The sequence below is a fragment of the Canis lupus genome, chromosome 27, assembly GCF_011100685.1.
Source record: "Canis lupus familiaris isolate Mischka breed German Shepherd chromosome 27, alternate assembly UU_Cfam_GSD_1.0, whole genome shotgun sequence".
NCBI classification, from domain to species: Eukaryota; Metazoa; Chordata; class Mammalia; order Carnivora; family Canidae; genus Canis; species Canis lupus.
The window spans coordinates 36,077,986-36,094,459 of NC_049248.1; the positions used below are offsets into that span (position 1 = coordinate 36,077,986).

The following is a 16,474-nucleotide window of genomic DNA, read 5'->3' on the forward strand; positions in this document are numbered from 1 at the left end:
TTTTCAAACTTTTTCATATAATAGCCATCCAGATCTTCCTCAGCTAAGCATGCCTCTTTCCCCTTATTCTAGTAAAAGCAATGTCATCTTTTGTAAAACTTAGTCCTCCCCTGCTTAAACTTTTTGACATCAGCGTAGCCGCCAGTCACAGGCACGTGAACCAGGCTCAACCATTCAAAGGGTCCCATTGTTTTAGCAACAGGGATTGTGTAAGGGATTGGCACAAGACTCAAACCTAGTTAATCAGCATTATTCCATAGAAGTGTCATATACGGAAGCAGACGAGAGTGAGCCTGTCTTGTCCTGGAGTCATGAAGCTCTCATGCTTAGAACCTTAGAGCTGGGGATCCCTGGGTGGCGCAGCGGTTTGGCGCCTGCCTTTGGCCCAGGGCGCGATCCTGGAGACCCGGGATCGAATCCCATGTCGGGCTCCCGGAGCATGGAGCCTGCTTCTCCCTCTGCCTGTGTCTCTACCTCTCTCTCTCTCTGTGACTATCATAAATAAATAAATAAATAAATAAATAAATAAATAAATAAATAAAAATTAAAAAAGAAAAAAAGAACCTTAGAGCTGCTGCCACCAGTCGTGTTCACTGTTGTCGCATGGAGAAAGCCAGTTGGAAGGACGTGTGTGTGCATGAGCGTGTAAGAGAGAGAGAGAGAATGACAGAAGCAGAGGAAAAAAACAAATGTTCCATAAGAAAGGTAGTGATTACAATTTTTCAGTTTAGATTTTCTTTATTAACATTTTCGTGCTGTTTCAACAAAAATTATTTTCATAAATCAAAAGAAAACACAAACATACATAATAGAGTACATATTGGAAAGACACATGTGAATGTTTATCATCATTTAGCTGATCCGGCCTCACCAGGCTTGCCTATTTTAGACTGTTTATTTCAACTCTGTCACCATGTGTGACACTAATGAAGACTCTAGCTTCATAGTCCATGTGCTAGGAGCTGCATTGTTTTCTGTAACACTCCGGAGTCTCCCATAAATATTTAAAGCATGCCAAGCTTGTTATCTGCAAAGGAGATTCTGGGCCAGAAGTGCACGCTAAAGCTCCCCTAGAACATTAGAATGGGGGTAAGAGAGTCATTTTAAAATCATAAAGCTTTGCAAAATTCAGGCTGACTTCTCCTTATTTTAGAAGTTGTTTCTTAGTTTTCTCGTATATCTTCCTTTGTATATCCTGTTTCTAACTAGATGGTCTTGTTTAGTATTTCTAAAGGAGATCACCACACTGATTCTTAAAGTCAAAGAACTTAAGGCAGAGGGGGGAAAAAAAACCTATGGTTGAAAATGAAGCAAACTATAAAATGTTAAAGAAAAGCAAATCAAAATTGTCATGAAACACCAACAGATTTGAAAGTTGAATTATTCAAGACGGCAAATTTTCTGGATTCCAGCTCTATGCTGCAAGAATTGGAAACAGATAACAGAGGCATTGTTATATATTTTTCACTGCCAGCCTTCTGCTGCCACCACAAAGCACCCCAGTCTCTGTCCCCATTGCCAGTCGGCAAGAACCTTGCATGGAAAATAACAAACTGTGTCCCTGGTTTTATTTTTCAGCAAAAGACACACCTTTAGATTTTTTACAAAGAAGAAACTCCATCTAAAGTTGTACTTAATCCATTTGTGTAATAATGTACCAGGTAAGGCTTGCTTTTATTGTTGTTGTTTTTTTTTTCCCACAGTTAGGCACGATTACAAATATAAAGACTGGATATAATAGGGCAGATAGTTTTGGAAAACGCATAAAATTCCCATTTCTCTCGAACTCATAATCTTTGAATTGGCATCACCCCACAGTTATGCTAAAATCACATAAATGAGAGACTCTCTCCAACTTCAACTTCCTTGCAAAGTTTGATGCCTTCTAGCTCCACACATTTTTAAAAATAATCGAGACATCAACAACAACAACAAAAAAACTGAATTAAATCGACTTTTCAAAGACACTCTTCCTTTGTTGTTGTTGTTTTTGTTTTTTAATTTCCTGCTCCTCACTTTAACAGTACTTGTCCATAGGGTTTGTTTCCTACATGAAGGCAGTCCTAGTCTCTGTGTGATTTGAAGAGTTCTGAGGAGGAGCCCTGCCCACATACTTATTTTTATTCTCCTCAGACTAGTTTGTATGAAATCCCACATCTCTAGAAAGCCACAGTCATGCTGCAGGGAAATTCCTGAAACAGGGAGGAGGAGGAGGAGGAGGAGGAGGAGGAGGAGGAGGAGGAGAAAAGCTGGAGTGGGCTAGCCAGCAAGGGAAGGGAAATATGATGGCAACACCCAGCAAAGGAATAACTAAAAGGGCGTAGCGTCAAAGGAGAGGTGATTTTTTTCCTTCAGACTCAAGTGATATAACATGAGAAAGCACTACTACAGAGCCTGGTATACCAAGCTTGTGTACAAGTATTTCCTTCCTTCCTCGCTTCCTTGCCAGTTCTCCGTATAACAGAGAACAAGACTGATGGGGGATACCCCACATGTCCAACAACGGGTTGGAGTTACGCTAACTTGGTAGGTACCATGCTTGCAGCAGACTTGTTCTAGACAATGCATGTCTAATAAAATAAGTTTGGAAGGTCTAAAAGTTCCCACCATATCTCTCAGCTAAAATTACATACAGATGCTGCTCAGTGCCTGTATTAACTTGTAACTGTGAACAAATTATAAGGTTTTAAGATCACAGAAAGGTTTTTGAAGTTGAAAATAACCACCATTACAGACAAAATAACCTGTCACTTCTTTTAGAGTTCAGAAAAATAAAATGTTGGTAAGAAAATAAAACATTCTGGCTTCATGCCAGAACATAACATTACACTCTCCCACATACTTCTAAAGTGCTTATCTTAAGTGTCAGCAAATGGCTGTTTGTTTAAATCCATCTCCCTTAAAAATATTTAAGGTCTTTTCCATTGACAATACAGAGTGTCTGTTATATACAAGATTATATGTTAACTTTGTTCTAAAAGAATAGCATCTGAACTTTTATTTCATCTGAATCAAACTCACATTCATTGTAAAACTCACCCACAAATCAAGGAAAGAAAAATGTTTGATATATTTAACGAAAAGGGTGATAACTATCTACATTTTAATTCTGCAACATGACTTTTCTCTGGCTTTCATTATTTGAAACAAACAACATGCCAAATTTAGAATCTATGCATGACACCGTAAAATGTCTGTCTACAGATATTATATTTTATAATAATAAAGTTTTAAGAAATATGTAACTTCAGACAAAAAGGCCTAATTATCATTTTATTCCATGGTTTTGAAAGTAATTATTTAATCACAATATGTAACTGATAGGAAATGTAAAGGAGGTTGCTTTCACCAACACTCTGATTAATCAGAAAATACGTGGCATTAGCTCTCAAAGGGGAAAAAAAACTAGTTCTCTTGAGATTTCTCATCTGCAGCTGTATTCTATAGAGGTCTAAAAATCATTGAAATGAATTGCCCCAAGGTTCAACCCAAACTTTTTCTTTGAAGGGCACACTGAGGGTAAAGTTTTGAGCCTAATTATTATGCCACTTCAAATACACTCTTTCAGCTGGATCCGTGGAACACAGCCATCCGCACACGGGTTCAGCATCGCAAACGTCTACCCTTCTGACCCTTCCTTAGTTCCTCTTCCTGCATGCCACACTTTTCTGGCTTTTATTTTCCCTCTTCCATCTTTCTGACTCTCCAAGAAAAAAGAAAAAAAAAAAAAAAACTAATGTGAAAGAGACTGGGCGTGTAGTTTCACAAAGAGAATCTAGCATACACGGAGTCAAAGCTCTCTGTATCGTTGGCTTCAAATAATGACTACCAGGAAAATGATTCTTAACTGTCAGCTGCACTATCAGGCCTGATATGCCAAAATGCCAGAAAGTTCAAAATCTGAGAGTGCCTTCTGAAGCGTACCATTCATACATCACCCCATTCAGCATGAGGATTATCATTTAATTTTGTATTAGTGGGTCTAATGCTTTTGGCTATTTTGGGATTGTATTAATTGAAGATCTAGGATCTCCTCTACCCTTAGAACTCTGTGTAACCTTGAACAGTTCATGGTTATGCACATGACCTGTTCATGCACATGACCTGTTCCAAATCATCTGTTCCCTCATTGGTAAAATAAGGAAGCTGGACCAAATCAGTTTCTAGCCTATGGGTCAAAACCCCCTTCAGGGCCATGAAGTTGCTAAAAAGGGTCAGATAAATCAAATGTATAACTGAATAAATACAACTATCATACAAATAGAGATAATACTAATATCTTCAAATGTGTGCAGATACTATCGCTGTTAGTAAAATAGAAGTTCATTTAGAGACTTATTAAATTCAAAAATGCATTTTGCTACTTTGCATTTTTATGAATCATCCAATAGTAAAATCACGACTGCTATGCGAGCAGTCCCCTTAAAATCATTGGTGAAATCTGAGATTACTGCCACCTCTCAAATTCTAAAAATCCTTGGAAAACAAATTCCATGCAAAATTCCTAGGCTGCTCTCTAGGAGGACTATAGAAATTTTAAAGTAGAGTTAATGGACATCTCTCTGTCCCATGGCCTGTTTTCTGCCTCACAGCCAAGGGTGACCATTACTGGGTATAGGAGTATGGATTCTAACCAGAATGCCTTCAGACTCCAACTTGAGCTTGGCACACCAAAGACTTTGAAATATGTTTCTTTCTCTGTCTCATAATTACCCACGGAGATAGTCTAGCCTGTAACAACTGCAACGTTCTTCTTTGAGTGCAAAACATCAGCTATGAATTCCATGTTAGAAAATAGTTTTAAGAGACCACATGAGAAATTTCCCATAATACTTTTAGAAGAAAAATAAAGTAGCATTGGGGAAATAAAATACTTCTACAAAGTTAGTCCCAAAAAGATAAGAAAAGCTGTTTTCTGTATCCATTGTGATGCTTTATATATGATAGGTTTTCTCTTTTCTTTTTTTCTTTCATTAGTCTTATACTAAAATATATGTGTCCCAAACTGCCAAGTGGGCTAAGATCCTTAGCAGGGATAGCAACTAATTAATTATTAAGATAACTTATAATTCTTTCTTTGATTGATTCATCCACTATCTTTATCTCTATTGTCCACATATCCCCACAACCACTCCAGTGGAATTTTCTCAGGTTTCCATACCTCCCAAATCTCAGAGCTCTGGATCCCTCTCTGCAGAGTTCAGAATGCTAATGCTTACCTTCTCTCTATATTCTGATTTCTTCCAGATAGAGTTCATGTTGTCCCAGTGAAACCACCCCTTTCCCATCCCTGCTTGATTCCAGTTCACTCCCTACACAAGTCCATTCAGCTCTGCCATCTGAATTGTTTCCCTAGAATACATTTACTTACATTAACAACAGCATCCAAGTTTTTAAAAATTCTTCAGTTACTAGCCTACAAAGTTTTACAAGCTGGATGTGAACCTGATTTTTTAGCCTCATCTCCAGCCAGCCGAATCTTACTTTTACTTGAATGAATGCACCATGATGTTTTTGTGATGCGACTTCTTTTTTTTTTATTTTTTTTTTATTTTTTATTTATTTATTTATTTATTTATTTATTTTTTTTGCGACTTCTTGTATCTAGAATATTCTGTCTCCAAAGCCTCCTCACCCCTGTATCCTCCTCTCCTGTCAAGCTTTTATGCAGTCTCCAGGATCCAAATTAAACACCCCTCCTATATTTAGCTTTCTCTTACTCCTTTTTCCATAGTGGAGTTGATTGAATCCTCTGTGAGGCATTAATAAACATCTGTGTGTGATATATCATACTAGACACCGAGGGTACAAACGTTTATAACAAGACAAGTTCTTCCCCTCAGTGAGCAGACTAGTAAAGACTACAATCCTGTAAAGAAATAAATGCTACTTTTGTGAGTTCTATGACAGAAACCAGGACCCAGTCCAGTGGAGCACAAATAACAGAGTGATCAATTCTAGCAGAGAGGAGAGGAAATGGATCAACAAAGGCACCAGAGGGGAAATCATCTTTGAGCTGAATCTTGAAAGAACACTAGATCCACAACAGAGAATAAATAATGATCGAAGAAGTAGGAAGAGTCTATTCACTCATTCAGGTATTCATTCGACCAACATTTATTGAGTGACCACATGTTAGGCACTGGACTAGGTACTAAAAAACATGAAGATAAAATACATTCTTTACCTAATAAAAGATAAACAGGTAAATAAGCAATTATATTACAAAGGGTATAGTAGACTGCCTCTGAAATAGCCCCCTGTGTTAGGGAGAATAACTCCAACTTCATTTTTGATATTCAACCCCTGACAGGTTTCATGCCCCAACTTCCCCTTTCCCTTTTGCTCTATATCAAGGTAAGAATATAAGAAGCCTTGGCTCTACCAGTTAATGCTCATGGAAAAGTTCAAACCGCCCTAAATCCATTCCTGTGGGAACCCTCACTAAAGTCCCACTTTCCACCACAATATAAAAACCAAAGCCACTGCCTTCTCTCTTCTCTCAAGACTTTCCGGACTGGTTTTTGTACCTGCCCTACTTTCTTCAGAAAGACCCATTATGTGAGTAATAAATATTTATAAACCGTCTTGATGCATGTGTGGTGTCATCTGTCTTAACATGTGAACCGATAATGAGTGGGGGTTTATTGCCCTCCACAGGGCAACTGTAGAACACCCTCAATGATCCCAGCACCCTGGTGTTTTATGTTCTTGTATAATCCCTTCCATCTGAGAGTGGGCTGAGCATAACAAATAGAATATACCAAAAGTGATGCAACCCATCACTTTTAAGTAATAGGAGTAAAGTAATCTTGTGCATTTAGATTGCGAAGACTCTGGTTTCTCTCTTGCTCGTGCTGTACTGCTGTCTTCCTCACTCTGATGGTAACCAGCTAGCATGTTGTGAGGTACACTACGAAGTCCATATAACAACTGAGGGAGGCCTACGGTCAATGGTCAATGAGGAATGGAGACCCTCAGAATATCAGCCTATATGAAACTGAACCTACCAACAGCAATGTCAGTGAGGTCTGAAGTGGACTGTCTCACAGCTGAACCTTCATATGAGGCCACTGCTTTGATTCGCATCTCGAGTGTAACCTTGTAAAAGACACTGAAATAAAGGACCCTGTTAAGCCATGCCTGGATTTCTTCTGACCCTCAGAAAGTGTGATTCAATAAATGTTTATCATCTTAAGGCACTGGTTTTCAGGGTAATTTGTTAAACATCAATAGATATCTCATATAAAGGAGTATGGCAGTGATAAAAATATCCCAAGATAGTATGATACTTCGGGGTGGTGGTGAGGCATGGGTGGCTAACCTAATGTGAACATCACAGTAAAGCATGGAGACATGAGAAGTTGACAAATCCATGAAATGTGGGTGCTTAAAATAACTTAGTATGGCTGAACTAGAAAGTCAGAGCATGGTCTGTCCCTGGCTGAGCCTGGAAAGATGCACTGAAGCAGGATATGCAAATACCTTGTAAGGCCATGTTAAGAGGCAAAAAGAAGTCATTAAAAAATTCTAAATAGCACAACAACAGGATCATATTTATGTAACCTGAACCTGTGCTGTTTTCACCCTCTGATTCACACATGTCTGGGCAGGTTTTAAGGGCTAGTGGCCCGGGCCCTCAGTAATCTAATTGCATGAGTAGTCTAGAAATATCCTGGGAAATAAGTCAATCTGTAAGATGCAAGGGTTCCTAGGACTCTTCGAGTCAGTAAGAGAAGAGGAGTTCTAATTGTAGCAGTGCAGTATGTGCCACTCAGATTATCCTTCATTCCAGCCTCTATGGATTGATGCCTGAGCCCCAAAAAGAAAAAACTGCAGTCACAAGCAGAAAATCTAAAAGGACTATTTCACAAGTTTCCCATGAGACTCAGATCCCAAAACAATACCATCAAATCAACAGCAGTGTAGTCAGTAGATTTGGCAGGAAGAAAGGTACTGGCTGCTTTGCAAGGACATTGGCATCTTAAATATTAGACACCAGCACTGGCGTCAGTGCCCTGGTAAGGACTCCAGATCTTCCAGAAGGCATTATTCTCTTCTTTTAGGAGCTAGAACAAGAGAGAAGAAAAATAGTGGACAACAACAAAACAACCCTAAAAACAAAACAAAACAAAACAAAACAAAACAAAACAAAACAAAAAAACTAGAGCATACATGAAACATCACTGGTCCCCTGGTTCCCATATCTGGAGAAGAATTTGAGGAAACTAGAGTTTCTTTGATAGGGACATTGGGGGGACGGATAAAAAAAAGAAAAGGAATGCTACTTTTTATTAAATTTTATTCTTTATTTTTTATTTTTTTAAATTTTATTCTTTAAGACAGTTTAGATTTACAGAAAAATTGAGAAGATAGTACAGTTTCCAGATCCTTACCCCTTGCAGTTTCCTTGATTACTGACATTTTACATTAGTATGGTACATCTGTTTATAACTAATGAAACAATATTGATATGTAATTATTAACTAACAACTATAGTTTATTCAGATATCCTTAGTATTTATCTAGTGTCCTTTTTCTACTCCACAGGAGACCACATTACATTTAGGTTATCATGTGTCCTTAGGCTCCTCTTGGCTGTGACAGTTCTTTAAATTTCCCTTATTTTCAATGACCTTGACAGTTTTAAGGAGGATTGGCCAAGTATATTGTAAGATTCCCCTCCACTGGAATACTATGGGGTTTTTCTTATGATGGGACTGCATTACAAGTTTGGGGGAGGAGAAATTTATTTTGATATTGAAGTTATGGCTATTTTTATCTCCACACTGCTTTGGCCTGGGAAATGTATAATGTGTTATATTTGTATTTTGGAAAGATCACTAACGTAGAGGAAAGAGGGAGTGTGGGCAATAAACTAAGTGGCGGCATGACCTACTTGGAGGCTATTGCAATGATTCAGATAAGATATAATAAAGATCTGAGCTAAGGCAACTGTGGTCTGAAGAATGGAAGGGAAAGATACAAGATATGCTAAGACCTTAGAAAACGCAGAATTCTAAAACCAATTCTATATGGATGGGAGGAATCTGCAAAAGTGACTGAGAAGAAATGGCTCAAAATGTGGAAGAAGAACCGAAAAAGCAGATTACCAAAGCCAAAGGGAAAAACATCTCAGGAATGCTTGTAGTCCAATAAATGAGGGCCAACATGATCTTTGGACTTGGAAACTAATAGGGTTATTAGTCAGGGACAGCAGCGTGAGCAGAAAGTCTGGAAAGTGAATTGGATGAAAGGAAATAAAAAATAGTGAATGCCAATATTTTTTATTCTAATTATAAAGAAAAGAAGAATCGTCAGGGTAGATGTTCAAGAGATACCGAGAATTAGGATGTTTAATGATATGTAAGACATGAGCATATATTTGTAGGCCACATGATATGGAAGAAACCAGTAAAAAAAAAAAAAAGATTGAAAAATATGGCAAAATGAAAAACTGGTCTGAGAGCAGATAAAAAAGATGAGATCATTGGGATCCCTGGGTGGCGCAGCGGTTTGGCACCTGCCTTTGGCCCAGGGCGCGATCCCGGAGACCCGGGATCGAATCCCACATCGGGGTCCCGGTGCATGGAGCCTGCTTCTCCCTCTGCCTATGTCTCTGCCTCTCTCTCTCTCTCTCTGACTATCATAAATAAATAAAAATTTAAAAAAAAGATGAGATCATTAATTATAATAAGCTACACACAGTATTTACCTATCCATTTTGGGGGGTGGGATAGGGCTTTGATGTACTCTTTGCATTAACCTTAAAAACACTCCTAGGTGGTTAAGTGTTGCGATTATCCTCATTTTATAGATGAAGAAACTAAAGCATAGAGCAGTGTGAGTCAAGATTTGAACCCAGGTAGATTGACTCCACTTGCTTAATTACTACTATATATTGCTTCTGCAAAGCGTGGGTGGTAGCCTGAAACAGCAGAAGAGGCAATCTGCAATATGGAGGGAAAGCAACAAGTGTGGGTGGATCAGGGTGGTTGCATAATAAATATTTGTAGGATGAATGAAAGAATAACAGAGTGCAGATATAGATATGTAGCTATAGGGGCAGGAAGTTGATGGAGGGCACACTTTACAATACTGTTTACATCACCATCTATGAATGTGTAACACTTCATACATGAATGGTATAGCACTTGTTTCATTACATTACAATTCTGCATTTCACCTCTGTTTCCTCACTTACCTAAATCCCACTTCCTCAGGCAGGAGAGAGGCTGGGACCCACCTGTCCCTTGGATTCCTTAGGCCAGAACTGGAAAAGGCTTCAGAAGGTGTCACAGGCAAGGAAGGAGCAAAGTTCAATGAAAAGCTGAAATTCAAAAGGCTGAAAATCAAAGTTCCCCATAAAGATGGAGGCAGCAGAAGCAGGGTTGGAATCCAAGAGAATAGAGGCAAGGATTTGAAATCCTGGTAGTCGAGAACCAGAGAGAGGCCTGGGAAAATGAGCTCAACGGGTTGTCACGTTCTGAGTCTGACTTTCAGCTGCCAGTCATAGTGATCGATGGCCAAGCTGGCAAGTTTAAAGGGTCATGAGGAGTCAGTACCTCTAGGTAGTGAACATCTTAGGGGCAGAAGATTTGTCTTTTTTACCGACAGTTAAGTTCTTAGCATCTGACACAGTGCCTCTCTATACTAGATAGAGAATGTGTTAAAAACACTGAATAGGCCAGAACACTAACCATCTATGGGTTTAAAATGTTTAGAGTGATTACTATCTAAATTATAACATCTGAATTTGAACTTGAGAATTATGCTATAATGTTATTTGAATTTGCAATATGTCCCTGGTTTATTATTGGACGTTACTTACACATATAATATATAGTCCTATTTAAGATGATAAATGATTACCCTTCAAAGGGAACAATAATGGAAACACGATTCATAAATTTATTAATCATTCTTTCTAATTACAGAGAGTCATAGAATCCCCAAACATTTTTACTGGATACATGTGCAACCCAGCTGCCTCTCTCTAGTCTTCACATTTCCCCAAGTTTGTCAGTTAAATTTGATCAGGGAAATAGAAACACTATTAATAATTGTAATCAGTAATTTATCATGGAGATTAGACCTTATGAAATTTGGGGAGCTAGTGAAAAAGCTATAGAAGACCATTATTTCTGCCTCTGGTGGTGGGCCCGAAGTCACTATAGGTCAAGATTCTAGTGGTCTGAACATGATAGAAAAAGGAATTCTGGGAAATGTCGTTTTAGATTAGTTGGGTGCATACAATATAAAATAACCATAAGTAACACTTACATGCTCTGCAAATTTGTGTTTGCCCCTCCTTCAGCATCTCCCCTGCTGCAAAGCCCTGCAGAATGTTTCCAGGTTGTTGGCAAAGTCCTCACATTATCTTGTTTCCACTTGAGGGTAGGCACAGCTAAGTCTCTGATGAAACTGTAGATTCCTGAGAGCAGGGGAAGTATGACACAGCACTAGAAGTGACCCAGCCAGTGCACTTCCTTTTACTTCCATCTGCCAATAGGAAACACTAGATGTCAATGTCACCTTCAGTTCCTAGAACAGCCACCCACAGTACTAGAGAAAGGAGGAAGATTTCAAATGCCTATGTCTAGATAGCTCCACCTCCAGCTTCCATATCTGCCTACACCTGCTCCTCCCTCAAAGTCAACAAAAAATAAATGACATTTAATATAATATTCTCTTTACATACTTAGCATATATTAAGTACTCAGTAATTAGAAGCTATTATATATTATTCATAATACTCAATTCACATGCGTGTGCACAAACATATATGTGTGTGTATGAATATACATCCTTATATATTATCTGTTACTTATATCAGAAGAAAATAATTACTCTTTTCATATTGAGCACATATGTGAAAGAAAGAAAGAAATTCATCTACACAGAAATGGGAAATGGAGTGCAAGAGGCAAAGAGGTATTGAGTGAGGAAAAGTTCAGTGAGGTAAAACAGACACTCTCATTAAATTAACTGTTGCAAAATCTCATCCATATTCCAATTTTGAATCTACCAACAGATATGCTTGAAAAGTCTCTATGATGTCAAGTAAACTGAAATCAACTGCCCTTGACCTTAGTTTTTAGTATAAAAATAATACTAGAGCATCTGAGGACAGTGAGTTCTAACAAGTTTCCAGGGTTTCTCATAAGAACAGATGGTTGTGTACTAATTTTTCACCTTGTTTTAAGCTGCTAAATCATAACATGTGTTTATTATGCTTAAATCCACAAAGTCGAAACAATGTTAATTTCTTCCTGGCATTTCATATGCTTCAAATGTTTTTTATTGTTTTCCTAAATAAGGCTATTTCAGTCGTATGGCGGGGAAATCTCTGTATTTACCATGTTTTTCTAATTTAGCAAATTAATACAAATAATGAATCATTTGACTCACATTGCTAATGAATTCCCTAATGTGTGCATTACTCACCAAATAATTATTGAGATCCCACTGTGTGCCAAGTATTGTTCTAGACTCTGGCAAAAAGAAATAAGTGTCAGTTTCTAACAGATTTATTAAATCTACTACCAGGGTAGACATACACTTTTTTCAATCACTACACAATGTGATCAGAAGTAAATACAAAATACTGTATGGTAAGAAAGGAAGTAATAAATATTCTGTAGGAACAGAAAGAAAGAAATAATGGTATTGCGGAGGTGATATTTTAATTGGGTATTAAAAAGAGCGCCTCAGACAGAAATAGTCAAAGAGAATTTTAAGCAGAGAAAAAATGGTGAGCAGTGTCAGGGAGAGCTGAAAGATCCTGAGACATGCCGGTTTAAGGCAAATGATGCCCCAGGGTGGAAGCATTAGCAACAGGAGCAAACAAACACAGCAGGTATATTTGGAAAGGCATTTGGAAGAATTTGGAGTTTGTCCTGTCAGAACAGAACCCTTTAAGGATTTATTTTCAAAATATTGACTTGGCTCAAGTATTCAAAAATGAAAATCAAATAAAATGGTATAGAAGTAATATTTTCCTGAGTATCTCTTCCTCAGTTTTAGCCCGGGCACCACAATATTATACTAGGTTTCCAAACAATTTGGAATCTATTCAAAAAGTCTGCTAATGAACTATGTAACAATGGTACAAAGTAAAGACATTGTGGCTGGTAGAAGTCTGGGAGTAAGCTCAGAATAGAATGCTGCTTCCAGGTGAAGTTCCTCTCTCTGCCAATTTACTGTGGAAAGATTTATACCTTAAGGATTCAGGAATCTTTTCCTTCCAGGTTACCCATCATTAGTAATTGTATGCTATCTGTAAAACAATGTTTTTAATGATTCAGCCCTATAAAAATGTAAATAAATATTTAAAGATGTATAAGAGCAACATATTTCTTTGGCATGAGATAGGAGGGGTGGGCATCTGCATAGAAAAGATGGAAGAAATAAGGAGTCATGATTTCAAAGAGGCCAGGGACTGATTTATTAGAACACAGCGGAAGAAAGTTTGTATGTGGAAGTTTATGTTGGGATGCAATGTCATTGAATAAATAACAAATAATCCCAAATAATATATAAAACAACCCTAGAAGCTCACATTCTCAAAAAAGAAGCAAGAGCATTGATAGAAGGAAGTCTAAAACAGACTGATATTCAGAATGCTACCAGGTCAGAGAGGAAAGGAGCAAAAGAGATCATGAATTTTCAAAACTCAGTGTCAGAATTTCTAAGAGTTAAAATAAGAATAAACTTTAAAAAAAATTTTAAAAAATAATAAACTTTTATTAATTTCAGTTTAATAGAAAAAATCAACTTATAACCATTGGCTCCTATTAACTGACATAAATACACTGTATATAGTTGTTATTAGGCTATACATTCGAACTTGTATTTTTATTCACTATTTCTCCATGTACTTATATTAATGCATAGTCATTTCTAATTACTATAATGTATTCTAATTAGGATCTCTAGTCAGACCAATGATGTGCGAAGGAATTTCTACCATCTCCAAACCAAAAACCACTCCCATCCATAATCTAATTGAATTACACCTAAAAGGACACTAACCCAGGAATTAGGAAACCATATTTTAGTCCCAGTTATACCGTTAATTTCCCAAGTAGCTTGCTGTGAACTATTTTACCTCCTTCAGACCTTCAGACTTCGTTTCCCCAACTATAAAATGAAATGGTTTTAAGGAAGATCTAAATATCTAGATATATGGATACCATTCATTCCTTGATTAATTTATTTAGTTGTTTATTGATCCATTCAACTGATATTCACTATTATTTATATTTTTTATGATATTTATATTTATTTATCCTATCTGTGTCAGATGCTAGAGATACAACCCCCTGGTATACAGTAGTGGACAAGATCATCAGAAGCCCCTACTCTCTTGCCATTTACATATTTGTCATAGGAGACAAATAATAAACCAAAAAGTAATGAAATAATTTCAGATAGTTATAAATGCCGGTAATATAATTAAGAATATCTAATGAGAAACAAAGATTTGGTTTTGGTACATGTGTACAAATGGATGCAGAATGTGCTTTGACCCACCGTGCTTCATATTTGAGGGATGTTTCTTGCAATTAAATTACCCACTGGTATAAATAGCAAAAATATGATGCTATAGACATTTCACATCTAATTCTTTATAGATTAGCTGCCCAATTTTGGCAAAAACCTTTTTAAAATATAATTGTAATCTGAAACATATAAATAGAATATTAACATAGAAGTAAAAAGATATTAAAGTGAAATGGAAATGAGAAAGGGGTCATTTAGTTGTCCCCTCTTGGGACACCATGACAGATCAGAAGGTGAGTAATATTTGCCATGTCTAGAAGGGCAACACAAAGGTAGAATCAAGAAGACTGTATATCTCAGTTTTCCTTATATAATTGCCCTGGGTTATGGACATCTACATTTCCATTGTTTTCTCTCATTAAATAACAAAGGCTTGGCTACACATCTCAGAGCTGAAGAAGGCTCCACCTCACTGATGAGGAAGAGAGGAAATAGCCAACATAGAATAAAGACAATAAACTGTTTCCTTTCAAGACCACAAATCAAGACTTCATACTTTTACTAAACATGAAATGCTTTCTCCTTCTTTTCTTTTATTCTGAAACTGGCCTGGAAAGATAACACTCTCATCCACATTTCTTGGACCATTGCTAGAGTGGATTGGGGGAAGCCTCTGGAAATTAGCCTTTTATTTCAGGCTAAGAGAAAATCTAACTGTGCCTCTAAGTTTTCATAAGCCAACCAAAAGATCTCATTGGTTGATTCCCTTGAATTTACACTGTCAAATTTGAATAAACCTACTGAAGGAGGTTTTCATGATTCAGGATGCATGCCTTTGGGCAGGTCCCTGCCATCCTAGTTAGGGATAAATGTAAGCGAGGCTCAGCTCAGGAACTTTCTAAGTCCTGAAATTGTAGAATCCACTGCTAAAGGACTAGCTGCACCATAAAAATCCTTAGACTCTGGCCAAAGTTCTTGATAATAGAATAGCCTTTGATTATCTTTTAGTGGAAAAGCAGGAGGAAGTCAGTTATGGCTAACACCATCTACTGTATCTGGATTAACACTTCTGGAGAAGCTGAAACTCCGTTGCATAAAATCACTAAGGCTTGAAAGGGAAACTCCTTCAATGGGATCTTTCTTTGATTGGTTTGGGTCTTGGAGACTATGGCTCTAACGTGCATTAAAAATTTTGGGAATGGGATGCCTGGGTGGCTCAGTGGTTGAGCATCTGCCTTTGGCTCAGGGCATGATCCTGGAGTTCCAGGTCGAGTCCCACATCAGGCTCCTTGCATGAAGCCTACTTCTCCTCCCTCTGCCTCTGTCTCTGTCTCTCATGAATTTAAAAAAAACAACAACTTTGGGAATTATCTTGCTTATAGTTATCATAATAATGTTCCCGGTGTGTTGTATCCTCTCAAAATTTTAAATGCAGATTCGAAGCCACTAACTACCAAGCTGATGATCTCCCTGAGACTGGAACAGAGGAGAAGTAAGAAGAACGCCTGACAGGATTGTGGCCTTGAGTTGTGGCCTGTGGGTAACACAGGGATTCAACACAAAAATATTTCTAGCCTGTGACTATCCAATAAAAGCTATGAGAACTAGAGAGCGAGAGCTGACAGTGGCCCTAATGCCTTACATTTTTATTACTCCTCTCAGTGAAGCTGAGAATCTGATCTAAAGGGGGGAATTGTCAAAAACAAAACAAAACAAAATCACAGGCCTCAAATGGCATTGCTTAGCCCAAGCCACCAAACCATGACTTAACACCTAACCTAATTGCAGTTTCAGCCTCCCCCCAGAAATATGTCTTAGTTGGTCAGCCAGAAATATTCTGATCAGCACCAATGAGGTATCTGTCATGCGGGCCCCCTCCATCCCTCAAAGGAACATGAGGTAATCCACCTGATAAAACCCTCTGCCCTTCCACCTAAGAGAAGATGACCTTGACTGGGACAATTCTATC

General features: G+C 37.8%; 1 long non-coding RNA gene across 1 annotated transcript in view; it reads right to left on the reverse strand.

Moving 5' to 3' along the window:
- Window positions 1-7,567: 7,567 nt before the first annotated feature.
- Window positions 7,568-16,474, reverse strand: part of LOC102156873 — an 80,783-nt gene continuing 71,876 nt past the window's right edge. Inside the window, exons 4-7 of the long non-coding RNA XR_005379661.1 lie at window positions 12,448-12,494; window positions 11,284-11,502; window positions 10,205-10,330; window positions 7,568-8,069 (exon numbers count right to left, since the gene is read on the reverse strand). This is a non-coding gene — a long non-coding RNA (uncharacterized LOC102156873). The remainder of the gene's footprint in view (window positions 8,070-10,204; window positions 10,331-11,283; window positions 11,503-12,447; window positions 12,495-16,474) is intronic.